The sequence below is a fragment of the Ambystoma mexicanum genome, chromosome 5q, assembly GCF_040938575.1.
Source record: "Ambystoma mexicanum isolate Mex_15411 chromosome 5q, UKY_AmexF1_1, whole genome shotgun sequence".
Classification (NCBI taxonomy): Eukaryota; Metazoa; Chordata; class Amphibia; order Caudata; family Ambystomatidae; genus Ambystoma; species Ambystoma mexicanum.
This window is the reverse complement of record NC_090933.1, coordinates 1028526520-1028539615: the sequence shown is the minus strand read 5'-3', so window position 1 is coordinate 1028539615 and position 13096 is coordinate 1028526520.

Below are 13096 nucleotides of genomic sequence, written 5' to 3'. Positions count from 1 at the left end.
TGGGCAATTTGCTCAGTTTCTTTGTTTGTTGCTAAAATCATTGGGTCTGTGGGAGAAAAAAAAATCATGTTGGATTAAAAAAAAAAACTTTTAGTGGTATTGATTTATCTGTTTGGTTATTGAAAATCTTGGGGTCGTTAGATACCAGTTGGAGTATTCTAACTGTTTATTTTTTTATATAATTTAGTGGTATTCATTCATCTGTTTAGTTGATGTAGAATCTTGGGGCAGTTATATAGCTGTTGGCATATTGTAACAGTTTATAGTTTTCTAATAGAAGTTTAGTTAATGTTTAAGTACAGTTTAGTTAATACATTTTGGTTTCAAGAAATTATAATGAAATGGTATTGATTTTTATGAGGTAGTTAGATACCATTTGGCGTATTCTAACTGTCTATTTTTTGTTATAATGTAGTGGTATTGATTTATCTGTTTGGTATCTGAAAATCTTGGGGTAGTTAGATACCAGTTGGCGTATTCTAACTGTTTATTTTTTTAGATAATTTAGTGGCATTTATTTATCTGTTTAGTTGTTGTAGAATCATGGGGCAGTTATATAGCTGTTGGCATATTGTAACAATTTATAGTTTTCTAATAAAAGTTTAGTTAATGTTTAAGTACAGTTTAGTTAATAATTCTTGGTTTTAAGAAGATTAAATAAGCGTTTGTAAGATGTGCAGGTAATCTCTGCTTTAGAGTAATGGTACTATCATTACATTCGAACCATCCACATTTCTTTTTGATATATGCAGTGTAGTGATCTGCATTGGTTGTGGATCCTGGGTGGTAGATTATACCTATTGTGAAGGTTTTCTTACCAAGTGATACTTGACTATGTGTGAATCTAGTCAGCTTGCAGTTGTTTTTGGTACCATTTGCATTGTAACATAGAAGCATTGTTATTATGTATTTACTATGTGTTTGTATTAGTAAGGTGGAGCGATATCTGAATTGCAGGTAGTACATAATCTACCATGGTTTGCATTTTGTACAAGTTGCTGAAATGGAACGGATTCACAATTAGGTATTGATACATACACAAAGCGCTCATTGGGGATTTGTTCTTGTGTCAAATTGTTGCACTGAGTGCATGTATGTTTCCACATGTATGAAATCTGAAAGATTTCATTTATAGGTATGTTTTTGTTTTCCAGTACTCGCAGTAAGTAAACACTTGTGTATAGGCGCGTTACAAATATCATATCATATCAAATCATATCAATTACATTGTGGATTTTCCTGTGAGTTTATAGTGAATTTAACCATTCCAGCACAGTAGTCCAATTCTTGTCTTATTCCATAAACACTATACGTGTTGTCAGGATTGTTTGTTGCGTTTCTATGAAGTACTAACATTTGCAAACACAATTGGTCTGTACTGTGTAAGTAAATGTTGTCAACTATTGGTGGTAATTGAAATAGAATATTCATTGCTACATTTGCGTAGCAACTTACGCCATTTTCATTTTAAAGTTTAAATGGACCAGATAGTTCTGTATCTGAGTGCTTTTTTTGGAGATTGTCTTCCTTTTTTGAAGAAGTACCTGGTTTCTTTTCCCTAATAGGTTCTTTTTTGATTGTGGTACTTGATGAACTATTAGTTTCTTTTAATCTCTTTGGAGGATTTGCAGTGAAATCCTGTTGCATTTCTGTTTGATTTAGTTTTCTTTTGGAACATTTTACTTTTGTGGAATGGGATATGTTTTTAGATGGGGGGTGTATAGTGAACACAGTCTATTGTATTGTGATTTATGAATGGTGACTGCGTATGCAAGAGTTAGAGAAATGTGTTCTCTTCGTACATACATGTCTTTGAAGAGAAGGAATCGAGCTGTTGAGCGTCCTATACTTTTCACTTCTGAAAGTTTGTCAAAGAGAATATTGACAAACTGAATGTTGTTGTCATGTGGGTATGTTTGAAAGCCAACAACTGTACCCAGTGCTCCATTAACTAGTCCTTGATCCACGTCAAGGTTACGTTTAAGCATTACTCTGCAATTTAAGGATAATTTTAATATTTTTTCCAATCCAGCTGTGTTGGAGATCGAATTTTCAAAACTATTTAGTCTCGTTGTGGCTTGTTGACACATGGGTAGTGTCATACCATGTATGTCTAGTTTGTCTGTGACGCTAATTTCAATTATTGGTTGCATTTCTTTTTTTAACATTGTTTAATTGAATTTGAAACAGCTTCCAAGAGTTGGCATTAAGGCCATACAATTTACATTTTTGTGGGATAATTATTCCATAACATCCGTAGCACCTGCATTATGGCCACAAAGTGCATGAATGTGCCGGGTTTTCAATATTGTGTGTGCTTCTTGAGATAATATACCAACTCTAATACTTTTTAAGATGTTGGCATAAGGGAGATATGCAGATTGCTGCATATTTTGTGTTAATTCTCTGTATTGGAAATGTTGCCAAAGGTTGACATGTCCTATGCTGCCAACAGTTTTACGGCATAGTTTGTGTCCTAATGTTTTAAAAATAGACACATCTTTCACTGGTGTTAATTGAAGAAGATCTCCGAAAACAATAAGGTGTTTTCCTCCAAAGAGCTCTTCGTAGTTTGTTTTGAGTACTTCTTGTAATCTGAGGTGAATCAAGGCCAACATTAGGTTGGAGACAATGCTCACTTCATCTATTAGTAGCATTTTCATTTGTTTTAATACTCTGCGTAGTTCAATTGCAGCTTCTGTAGAAAGTTTGTAATAGTCTCATTTGTTTTGGTGTTCTACTGGCAGGAGTAGTAATCGGTGTAAAGTGACACCGCCTATGTGTAAGCAGCTAAACCTGTAGGGGCAGTAACAACAGCTGACAGTTTATTGTTTGTCAATTGTTGAAGGAATTTACTGATGATTTTGATTAAGAATGTTTTGCCAGAACCAGCTTCACCACTGATGTATAGTAGTATAGATTTGTAATTTTGGCAGGTGCATTCTTTGTTTTCATGTTGTACACCATGTGTAATTTCTTTTGTTACTTCTTCAAAAATGCTATGTTGTTCATTGTTTAGTTTTGATTGTAGCATAATTAAGACTTCTTTATCTTCATACTGACACATGGTGTTTTTGACTTCTGTCATAGCTAATTCTGCCTCATTTGTTATTAGTGGTTCTCCCAGTGGTTGTTGGCTTCCTGTTACAGAAGGTTGACTACTGTCAGGAGTGTCCTTATCTAGATGAGCATGCAGTTCTTCTTCGTGTTGCTGTTCACTGTGCAACATTGTTTTGTACTGTGAAAAGTTTACATCAGTTATAGTGCTTTCATTTGCTTTGAAAGCGACTTCATAGGAGTCATAGTTATCCAGTATTTCTTCTTCTTTTCTCCATGGTTTAAAGAGTTGTAGCAGGGACATGTAATATAGTTCTTTATGTTGAGGAGTCTTTAATGACAATTTGACATGATTAATTAAATTTGGTTTGGTGAGTTTTACTAAGCTGCATTCCCAATTTGACACTCTGTATTTACCTTTTTTTCATCGGGTTTTATATTATTTTTTTATGTGAAGTTTTGGGCTATGTGGTATAGACACATGGTTTCCAAAGTGGTACTTCTCTTTGGGTAGTATGTGTCCAGCAAATTGTTTTTTAAAATGTCTTGGCTGTTGGGCTCATGTTTGGCTATTGTTTCTATATCTTCGTATGATTTTAGAACTCTTTTAAGATTTCCAATACAAAGCAGTACCAGTTAAACGATCTGCTGATTCATAGGAGCCACATTCTCTATGGGAGAGCATTTGTCTGCCCAAGCTGTATAATTTTTGAGACAGTGTTTTGTCTGATGACAGGTCATTCGAGAGGTCTTGTAGCTCTGTTTTTTCTGCTTTGGTTAAGTATGCTGTAACATATCATGCAACTGCAGTGGAATTGTCTGCAATGTACTGCACATCTATGTTTGTATTCCATAAGTGAGCAATGATTGCATTGTAATCATTGATATATTTTTCTTCTTCTGTTCTTTTCATGTAATATGTATTTTTAGGTGATTTGCCTTTAACACTATGTCTAACTGAAGACATAAAGCTGTTCACTTGACCTGTTTTTGTAACCGGTCTAGGGAAACCAAAGCGGCATTTGGTGTAGTATTTCCCTTTGTTTTTGTATTTGCGATGACAATATTTGCCACATTTGTGTCTTTGAAATTGTAAAATGTGTGCTTGGAGATCACTATTTGTTGCTTCTGATGGAATTTGACAAGTGACATATTTTTCAATAAACTGTAAAACAGTGGCGTCCCTGTCTTGACCAAATTTAGGATAAAAGCATGTGGATATGTGGTACTCCTCTGGCTTGGTATTCTTATCTCCAAAAGAAGTGTTGCACTTCTCCAGGGGAGGAGCAGTTTTATTACAAATAAAGTGTAGCATAGCAATGAAGTGATGGTGAAAATATCTTGAAACATTAACAGGATCTAGAGAACAAAGTTCTCCAGGTGTTAGTATATCAATGTTTGTTTTGTTTTTGTTTGATATGCGTAGGAAATCATGTAAATCTTCCCATGCATATTCTGCACAACTTAATGTAACAAACCAAGTGGGTGGGCCAAGGTTTCTTATCATACAACGTACATCTCCGTGGCATCGAAACCAGTATTCTTTAGTACCATGCATATTTGCTAATAGATTTGTAAGATTTGATTGTAAAACCTCATCTTTTTGTTGCACTTTTTGTAATAATTGTGTAGCTGACATATTTGAAAGTGGGATCCTGATTTTAATGTGTGTGCAACTCCGTAACATAAAGTTGCTAGTTCACTTTCAAAGAGTAGGTGGAATATGTATTCCACATTTTGTCTAAATCTGGAATCTTCAGAATACATCCGTAATAAGCGATATTCTGATGCTGTTATTTGAATAGGTATATCATCATACCCTCCTCCTTTGCCAGTAGGAAAAAGTAGAGGGAAAGCACGTGCTTCTATACTTTTTTACCATATGCTGATTGGTGATCCTTTTGTTTGACGCATTTGGTACGTTTCTAGTGCATCTCATATGGTGTCATTAGAATGCAATGGGTGAATTGTATAATCGTCTAAAGTATTGATATTGTAGCAGGATCTAGGAGCTCAAATTGACCAGCTTCTTGTGTCTCTTGAATTATTTCAGTGGTATCCTTCAAGTTTTCTTCGATATTAATTTGCAATAGATATTGCAAAGCTTGTCTAACTTTATGTAAATCTACCAGTTTTTGCCAAATTTCTTTGGCCCTCATTACGACCCTGGCGGAATTCGGAAAACGATGGCGGAAATGCAATACCGCCATCGAATAGCGCTCGGTGCGACTATGACCCGTCACCGCAAAGTACGATGCCATTAGCGACACCGTAGTGAACGCCAACGCTTACTGCACCAAGCACGCGCGCGCACGCCATGCCAAACCGTAAACACCACCATGGCGCAACGGTACGCCAATTCCGACCCCAGCGGACATGTACCTAACGCCATCAAGCATGGGGGAATGCACCATTCCGCCATGGTGAGAAGTACGGCATCGCGAATCAACCGTAAACGGCCCCACTGACTGCCCGTACACCGCTCCCTGCCCACAAAGTACAACTCCCCGTAGGTGCAATGAAGCCACAATGCAACCAGTGAAATGCACAAGTCACCCATGCATGCCAACGAACAAATGGACCTCAAGAGGGGCCAATGGGAGCTGCAGGGCACAGATGGCACGAATACAGACGCCATCCCAATGGACATGACCACAGTCCCCCACCAAGAAACGCACGCAAACACAGGCACCTGTGACCAGCAATATTCAGAAAATCACAACATTCCACCAGTCCACCTGGCTGACCGGCATCTGTCACACAAAACCCAATCCCCCGCCCCTGAGAATGACAACATTCAAACTGTCATATTGGCAGCCCCCATCCCTGACCTCACGGGCTTCGTAGGCAAACGCGCCCAGTACAGGACCACGCAACAAAACTCCGAAGCTGGAACCCAATGCAGATCCCCTCACAATACATCGCTCCCCAAATAGGAATATGCCACATCACTTGCGAAGAAGAACGCTACACGGCCCATATCAGAATAGAATTTTAATGCACATCAATATCACCAAGCCCATACAGCCATCAGGCCATGAACTCCAAAACACATTTCACCATTGTGGGCTGCATCCGCAAGAAATGACCAGCCACTACTCGTGTGACGCCCTGTTCCCTCATGGTACACAGAGCCACATACACGTACGAAAAGGCAACATGGAAGCGCACATAACCGCAGGGCCGTCCCAATGGGGAGGCACTAGTCCAGCTGAAAGGCCGAAATGTTGCTCCGAGCCACCAGTACTGCGTAAGGGCATGTGGCCCATTGGCGATCGTCCCATAAGATCGTAATGCTGCTCCACTGATTAACACGAAGCAGCAGGTGTCGGGAGTAAAATCCATCTGCAGGAGTGGCATACAGATGGCAGTGGCAAAAGGGGAGGAGATACCTGTCAACCAAAAGAAAAGTAACAGAATAGAATGGCCATCAGAACCACATTCGAACAACTCACATCAATGATCACACTAGATCCACAGCCATATGCATGCAAGCCCACTCCAAAGGATCATCACCACCCCAAAACCACTTGCGAATCATAACTACCTATATCGAGGTGAAAACACCATCACAAACGAGTGTACCTGTGCATGCGCCTGTGAAAACAGAATCCTTCAGATGGGATTGGTAACGTGCATGGACACAAGTGTCTGAAGGCGCGTCGAGACAGGGAGGGCTCAACAAGGCCAGATAGACGATGGTCCCACTATGGCAGCCCTGCATCACATAGCGCAGGGGGGGCGGACAGATCCCAAGAAGCCCTGTACATGGCAAACACTGTATCAAATCACCTGCCCATGCATCCATTCATCATTCCCTCATCCCGTAATGAAAACGCCTGAATATTTACTCACATAACATTAGAAATATCCATTGAGTCTGTGCGTTATGCAGCCTGCAAAATCCACAGTGCCCCAGCACGTAATTCCAGTCTAGTGAAGTAACATGTATTAGGGAACGTCCTGCCTTATCGTCCACTACGCAATTGCGCATCCCATACTATTCATATCAATCATAGCATTCTCGCCATGGCCCCTGTCCCAAGGACATTGAACAATAGAACGTTATATTTGCAGTCAGACCTGTGGGCATCTCCTCGCCGCTAGCTGAAAACCGAAAGCGCCGCCCTTCGAATTCCTCATTTGCAACATCACGTCGAAGAGGCATCTGTGGCCGTTTGAAAACACTAATTAATCCATCGAGTGCGGCTGTGTGTGAAAATGGCAACTGCCTTCACCCACGAATGGGACGCCCCGCCCGTCGTTGCAACTCGGAACAGTGATGAATGAGGGCCCACCGTTACTCGAGTACTACGTTCCACTGACCCTTCACAACTCTGTTCGCGACTGCACAGATAGTATGTGAAACAATGGGACCACAACAGAATGAACATATCAACCAATGTTACACGGCCATCGGGTACAAATACAAGATTGCAATAGCAAGATGCCATTCCACGAATTGCAGCGTTGTGCGCGGGACGTGCTCGGCCGAAGGGGAGAGCAGTTTGCACAGGTGGAATGAATCACCACAGGTGGAGGCCATTCAGCCTGGAAACACATAAATTGCACAGCCAGTCTCCTCCCACACCCACTCCGAAATGCTACCGGCAGGACTCGCGATGTTGGCCCTGGGGGACCTGATAGCACTGCAAGTACTCCAACTCCAAGAAGAAGACGAACACCAACTACAACCGGCCGCACGGAGGAGACGCAGGAGGAGGAGGAGGCCAAGGCAGGGCCAGCAAGAGCCGCCAGCACAGCCACTACCACCACGCAGGCAGCCCGCAATCCCACGCCTCCGAGCACATCCGTTCAACCTCACTGATGAGCAGATCCACACCCTCTACCGTCTGGACCGGGACACCATAACCGCCATTGTGGACATGACACAGGCTGACCTTGTCAGCATGATAGATAGCCCAACCGCCATCCCACCCCTACTGAAGGTGGTGTCTGTACTCCACTTCCTGGCCACAGGCACCTACCAGCACACAGTCGGACAGTTGCATGGCATTTCTCAGCCACTGTTCTCACGGACACTATTGCAAGTGCTCGATGCCCTCCTGCAGCACGCAGACGACTACATCTCTCTACCACGCTCGGAGCAGGAAATTACCAACACAAAAGTGGGATTCCATGCACTTGGCGGCATACCGGGTTGCATTGGTGCCATCGACTGCACCCATGTGGAATTGGTCGTCCCACATGCCATGGAGGCCCAGTACCGCAACCGAAAACAATTTCATTCCCTGAATGTACAAATGGTGTGTGACTCCAACAGGATCATTACACATTGTTGTGCCCGATTCCCTGGATCAACCCATGATTCTATGGTCTTGAGGAACTCTACAATACCACGCTACATGGAGCGACACGCAGGGAACAGATCCTGGCTACTCGGTGAGTCTCATTACATGCATGATAATGTGGGGTATGTGATTCGGCAATGACCTGGCAGGAAGGGGGGGGGGTGTGCGTACGTAGCAATGGCATTCCACATCATACGTTTCTCGTCCACATACAGGTGATGCTGGATATCCACTGAAGAGATGGCTCCTCACACCAGTCCGGAACCCACGGGACCAGCATGAGGAGGACTACAACCATGCCCACTCACGTACCCGTGTAGTCATTGAACAGGCATTCGGCCTACTGAAGGGTCGTTTCCGCTGCCTCAGCAGGTCTGGCGGGGCACTCCTGTACCGCCATGAGAAGGTTGCAAAGATGGTGATGGCATGTGTCATGCTCCACAACATGTGCGTACGTAGAAATGTGCCCATGCCCCCTGACGCAGAACTGCAAGCACCTGAAGATGGTCATGATGAGGGTGGGGATGTGGCAGCACCTCAAGGAGTCTGCGAGGCACCGGAGGCCCGTGACATTCGTCAGCATCTCATTGATGCATGCTTCTAGCACTCACGCCTGGTGGCTGATACATGGACACGGGATGCGTGGCACTGTGTGTGTCTGGTACATGCACAATATGGACTGTACGCCTATAATGGCCTAGTACACAAAGATCAATGTCCACACATCTCATTGGTTGATCGTGCACTTTTTATGGCATATGTGATATCATGTTGTACACCCTATCGACCCGCCACCCAAGTGAGCCCAACACACCCCCTCCACCCTCCCACCTCCCCCCCGAACACCAGTGTCCAAAGATGCTCATCGTCCATGGGCAGTCGCTATTGCAAGCCCCCTCTGCGGGTATCAGGGGCACCCCTGCCTGTGGAGCGCAGGTTCCTCCCAGATCTACGTTGGGGGCTGCCCTGGACGGAACTTGCAACGGATGATGTCTCTGCCTGCTCACGTCCATGCATGTCCCTAAGGGTTTGCGAGAGCTCAGTGAGCACACGGCGCACTGCGGCAAGTTCACCACATACGTCTTTGGACGTCGCATGCAGTTCCCCCCTCAGGCTCTCGGTGCTTCTCTCCATTTGGACTCTCAGGCTCTCGGTGCTACTCTCCATTTGTGCCCTTAGTGTCTCTGTGCCTCTCTCCATTTGTGCCCTAAGTGTCTCAGTTGATGTTTCTATGTCTGCCTTAGTGCCCCCACATTCATCGGCATGGTCCTTGAGGAGCGTGGCCAGTTGCTGCTGTTGCACGATTAACTGGTCGAGGGACTGTTGCCTCTGCTGGGCCATGGCCATTTGCGGGGGTGTCACAGAGGGGCTGTTGTCCTCATGTTGCCCTGCCACAGGGCTTGTGGGGGATGGCCAGTCGTCGTCTTGTGGGTGCCCCTGCGTGGTATCCTCATGTGGTACGGGATGGAACAGACAGGGGGATTGGGACAGGTCATGGATGGATCTGACTTCGACATCCCCGTCTTCTGTGTCGGAGCATGCTGCCATCAATGGGGTGTCACCTATGGTGCTGCTGCCACCGGAGGCAGTGCCTTCTGTGGCATCCGTTGGGGGGACCTGTGGTGGTGGTGTTGTGGCCATGCTGGCTGCTGGGGTGCCTGTTGATGTTCCCTCCTGTGTGCTGCCACCTGATTTGTGCTGCTGCCGTGTCTTGATGCGTGCAGCTGAGGTGGAGGGTCTTTGGCCGTCGGTCTTGGCCCTCTTTGCAGGTGTGCTGGTAGGGGTGTCCTGCAGCTCGTCGTTTGGATCGGACCCTGTGGTGGAGTAAAGGAGGGCGAGGGTTATTGGTGGGTCTGTGGGAATTGGAATGGCAATGTATCACATGCATTGGGGTGGTACCTGAGGGTGATTTGGGTCGGGGCCTTGGAGGTGCTTCCATTTGTGTGTGGAGTGAGGGTGCAGTTGTTTGGCAGCCTGCAGTTAGGGTGTGCCTGCTGCACGTGTAGTGCGTGTTTTAGGGTTTTTTAATTATTTATGTATTTATTGTGGGTTTTAACGTGCGCTATCAGGCCAATGTGTGTGGACGTTCTCCTGGACATGTGTTTCTGTTGCACTATGGGGACACATGGTGCTTCGAATGGATGGACTTTGTGGATTTAGCATTGTTTCATTAGGCCCACCTACCTGAATCTTCGGATGTCTGCACTCCTTTCTCCATCCCTCCGACTCCCTCTATGCTCTCCATTCCGATGGTGGAGGCACAGATTTCTTCCCAGGGGGTCAGCTTGATTGGTGATTCCGACCCTCCCCCGGTGGCTGTGGCAATGTTGTGGTTGGCAGAGAGTATGCTGCGGACGCGTATCCGCAGATCGTCCCATCGCTTGCGGCATTGCTGTGGGGTGCGGGGTGCGGTCCCCACCGCACTTACCCGCTGTGCCACCAGAGCCCATATGGCCTTCTTGTTTGCGAGTGCCGTCCTGGTCATTTGCGTGGAGAAGACGACGGCAGCATTCTCCTGGAGGGTCTCTGTTAGCACGGTGAGTTCCTCACGGGAGAAGTGGACCTGCCGCTTGCGGTCGCACGCTTTCTTCGCTGCTTTTCCCATTTTTCTTGGTTTCGCTAGGGTGGATGACGGGTTGGGTTGTGTCTCAGGGTGGTGATTTTAGTGGTTGTGTGGTTTTAGTGGTTTTATAGGTGTACGGCGGGTTGTTTCCCGTTCCGGGCCCGTGTTTTAACTTCCGTTTCCGTATATTTCCGGTCACCGTACTTTACGGTAGGCGCACACTGCGGTGTCCGCTGTGATGGGTGGCGGTATTGCACCTAGGGCGCCGTACGGCGGCGGTGTGGGCCGTTTTGGGGTCATTTCCGCCATCGCGGACTTTGCACTTCCGCCATGCCGTGGTGCTCGTGCCCGATGGGTCGGAATGGGCCGCACTTTGCTCCCTCTTGCAATGGCGGAAACGCTATTTACGCTGTGGCGGTCCGGTCAGTCACTTTCCGCCAGGGTCGTAATGAGGGCCTTTGTCTTTTGTAGGTACACCATTTACTAAGATAATTAAAGATTGCTCCATTGGACGTTGCACTCCTAGAGTGTGCACATTTTCTTTTAGATCTAATGGTAAATACACTACTTTTCCAAGAATACATTTCACTAATTCAGAGGGAGGTAATTTTGCTGTTTTTGGTTGAAGGCGTATTATTGCTTGAAAGGGGTGCACTGTTTGAATTATGATGCTCTCATTTAAAATGAGTTGTTGGAGGGGTTTTGGTAGTGGAAATAATTCCAAATTATTTGTGATAACATGTGAATGAGTTTTGTTGTTGTCAAGTTTTGTAGTGCAGTAACTGCAAAGTATTAAGGGGTCAGTTATTTCATATTTGTTTTCTGCTATAAGGTAGAGAACTAATTCAAACCATTTAGAATCTTCATTGTTTTCTATTTTATATGTTAGGTCTACAGTTTTTGTGTTACTTTTATAGAAATGTCTACGGCAACATACACACACATGGTTTGGTATTTCAGCAGATGTACTTTTAAATTTCAGTATTTCTTTTTTGTATGTGTGTAGTAGAAGGTTGCCATGCATAGAATTGTTGCTAATTTGCTTTAAAGCTTTTTCATTCTGTAAGTGGATTTCACTTGCAAAATATTTTTTCTGTATATAGTCGATTTCTTCAAGTAGGTCGTTTGCTGTACCACGTAGAAGAATGTTATTTAAATTGGCTAGTGCTAAAGCAGGACTTTTAGCATAGTACAGTTTTAGACTAGATTTCTTATAGTTGAATGATGTGTTGATATCATTTTGATATAATGGAAGGTGGTTTTTCAAGTAGGTCCTGAAATGCAGGCCAATGAATGTCCTTGTAGTCCTGTGTACTTGCGCACTGCACAGGTATCCGTATTTTGCAGTAGTTTAATTTCCATTTTGTCTTTGCCTTTCACATATTGATTGAGGAATTGGCGTAAAGACTTTAAAGATTCTTTGGGAATGTTACACATTGACGTGCATGGCCATTTGTATACTAGACGTTCTGATTCAGTTGAATGGAGAGGTAATTCTAGGTTTTCTGGGGATATTTTTGTAAGTAGTATTTCTTGTTCCATTATGGTATTATTAACTTCTTCATAACCTCGTCCATTGCTATGTATGGCAATTGTATTTGTTTGCTTTTGTTTGTATGCTTCTTCATTAAATATGGTTCTGTGCTCGTAGTGTGACTCCATTCACCTCCACAGATACTTAAGAAGTTATTTCTGTTGACATTTTGTTTATTGAGAAGTCTTTTTTGTAATTTAGTCATTAGTTTTGTTAGTGGTTTCATTTTGTTTAACACTAAAATAAATAAGTTTCTTTTCAGAAGAATTCCACTATATATCAACGCTTCTAAAATTAATTTCCTACGATAGGTTTTAAGCATTGAACCTGATTTCTCTCTTGTTTTTATAAGATTTTGAAGGACTTTGTGACGGAACATTTTTGCTAAAATACTTTTCTTGGTATGCTTACTTTGCACTATATTAAAATTTAAAGAAGTAGTTTTATCTGTAGTGATCGCTGATTTTCTGTTAATTGTTTTTTGGTTTGTTTTACATTTCGATAGAAGATGCAAAGTTTTTGTACTTGAAACTTCTTGTGTTTCACTAAATGACTGTATTAGCTGTTTTGTTTCAACTTTTTTTTACAAATTCTGCTAGAGATGGATGCTTATGTTGGACACTTTTATTT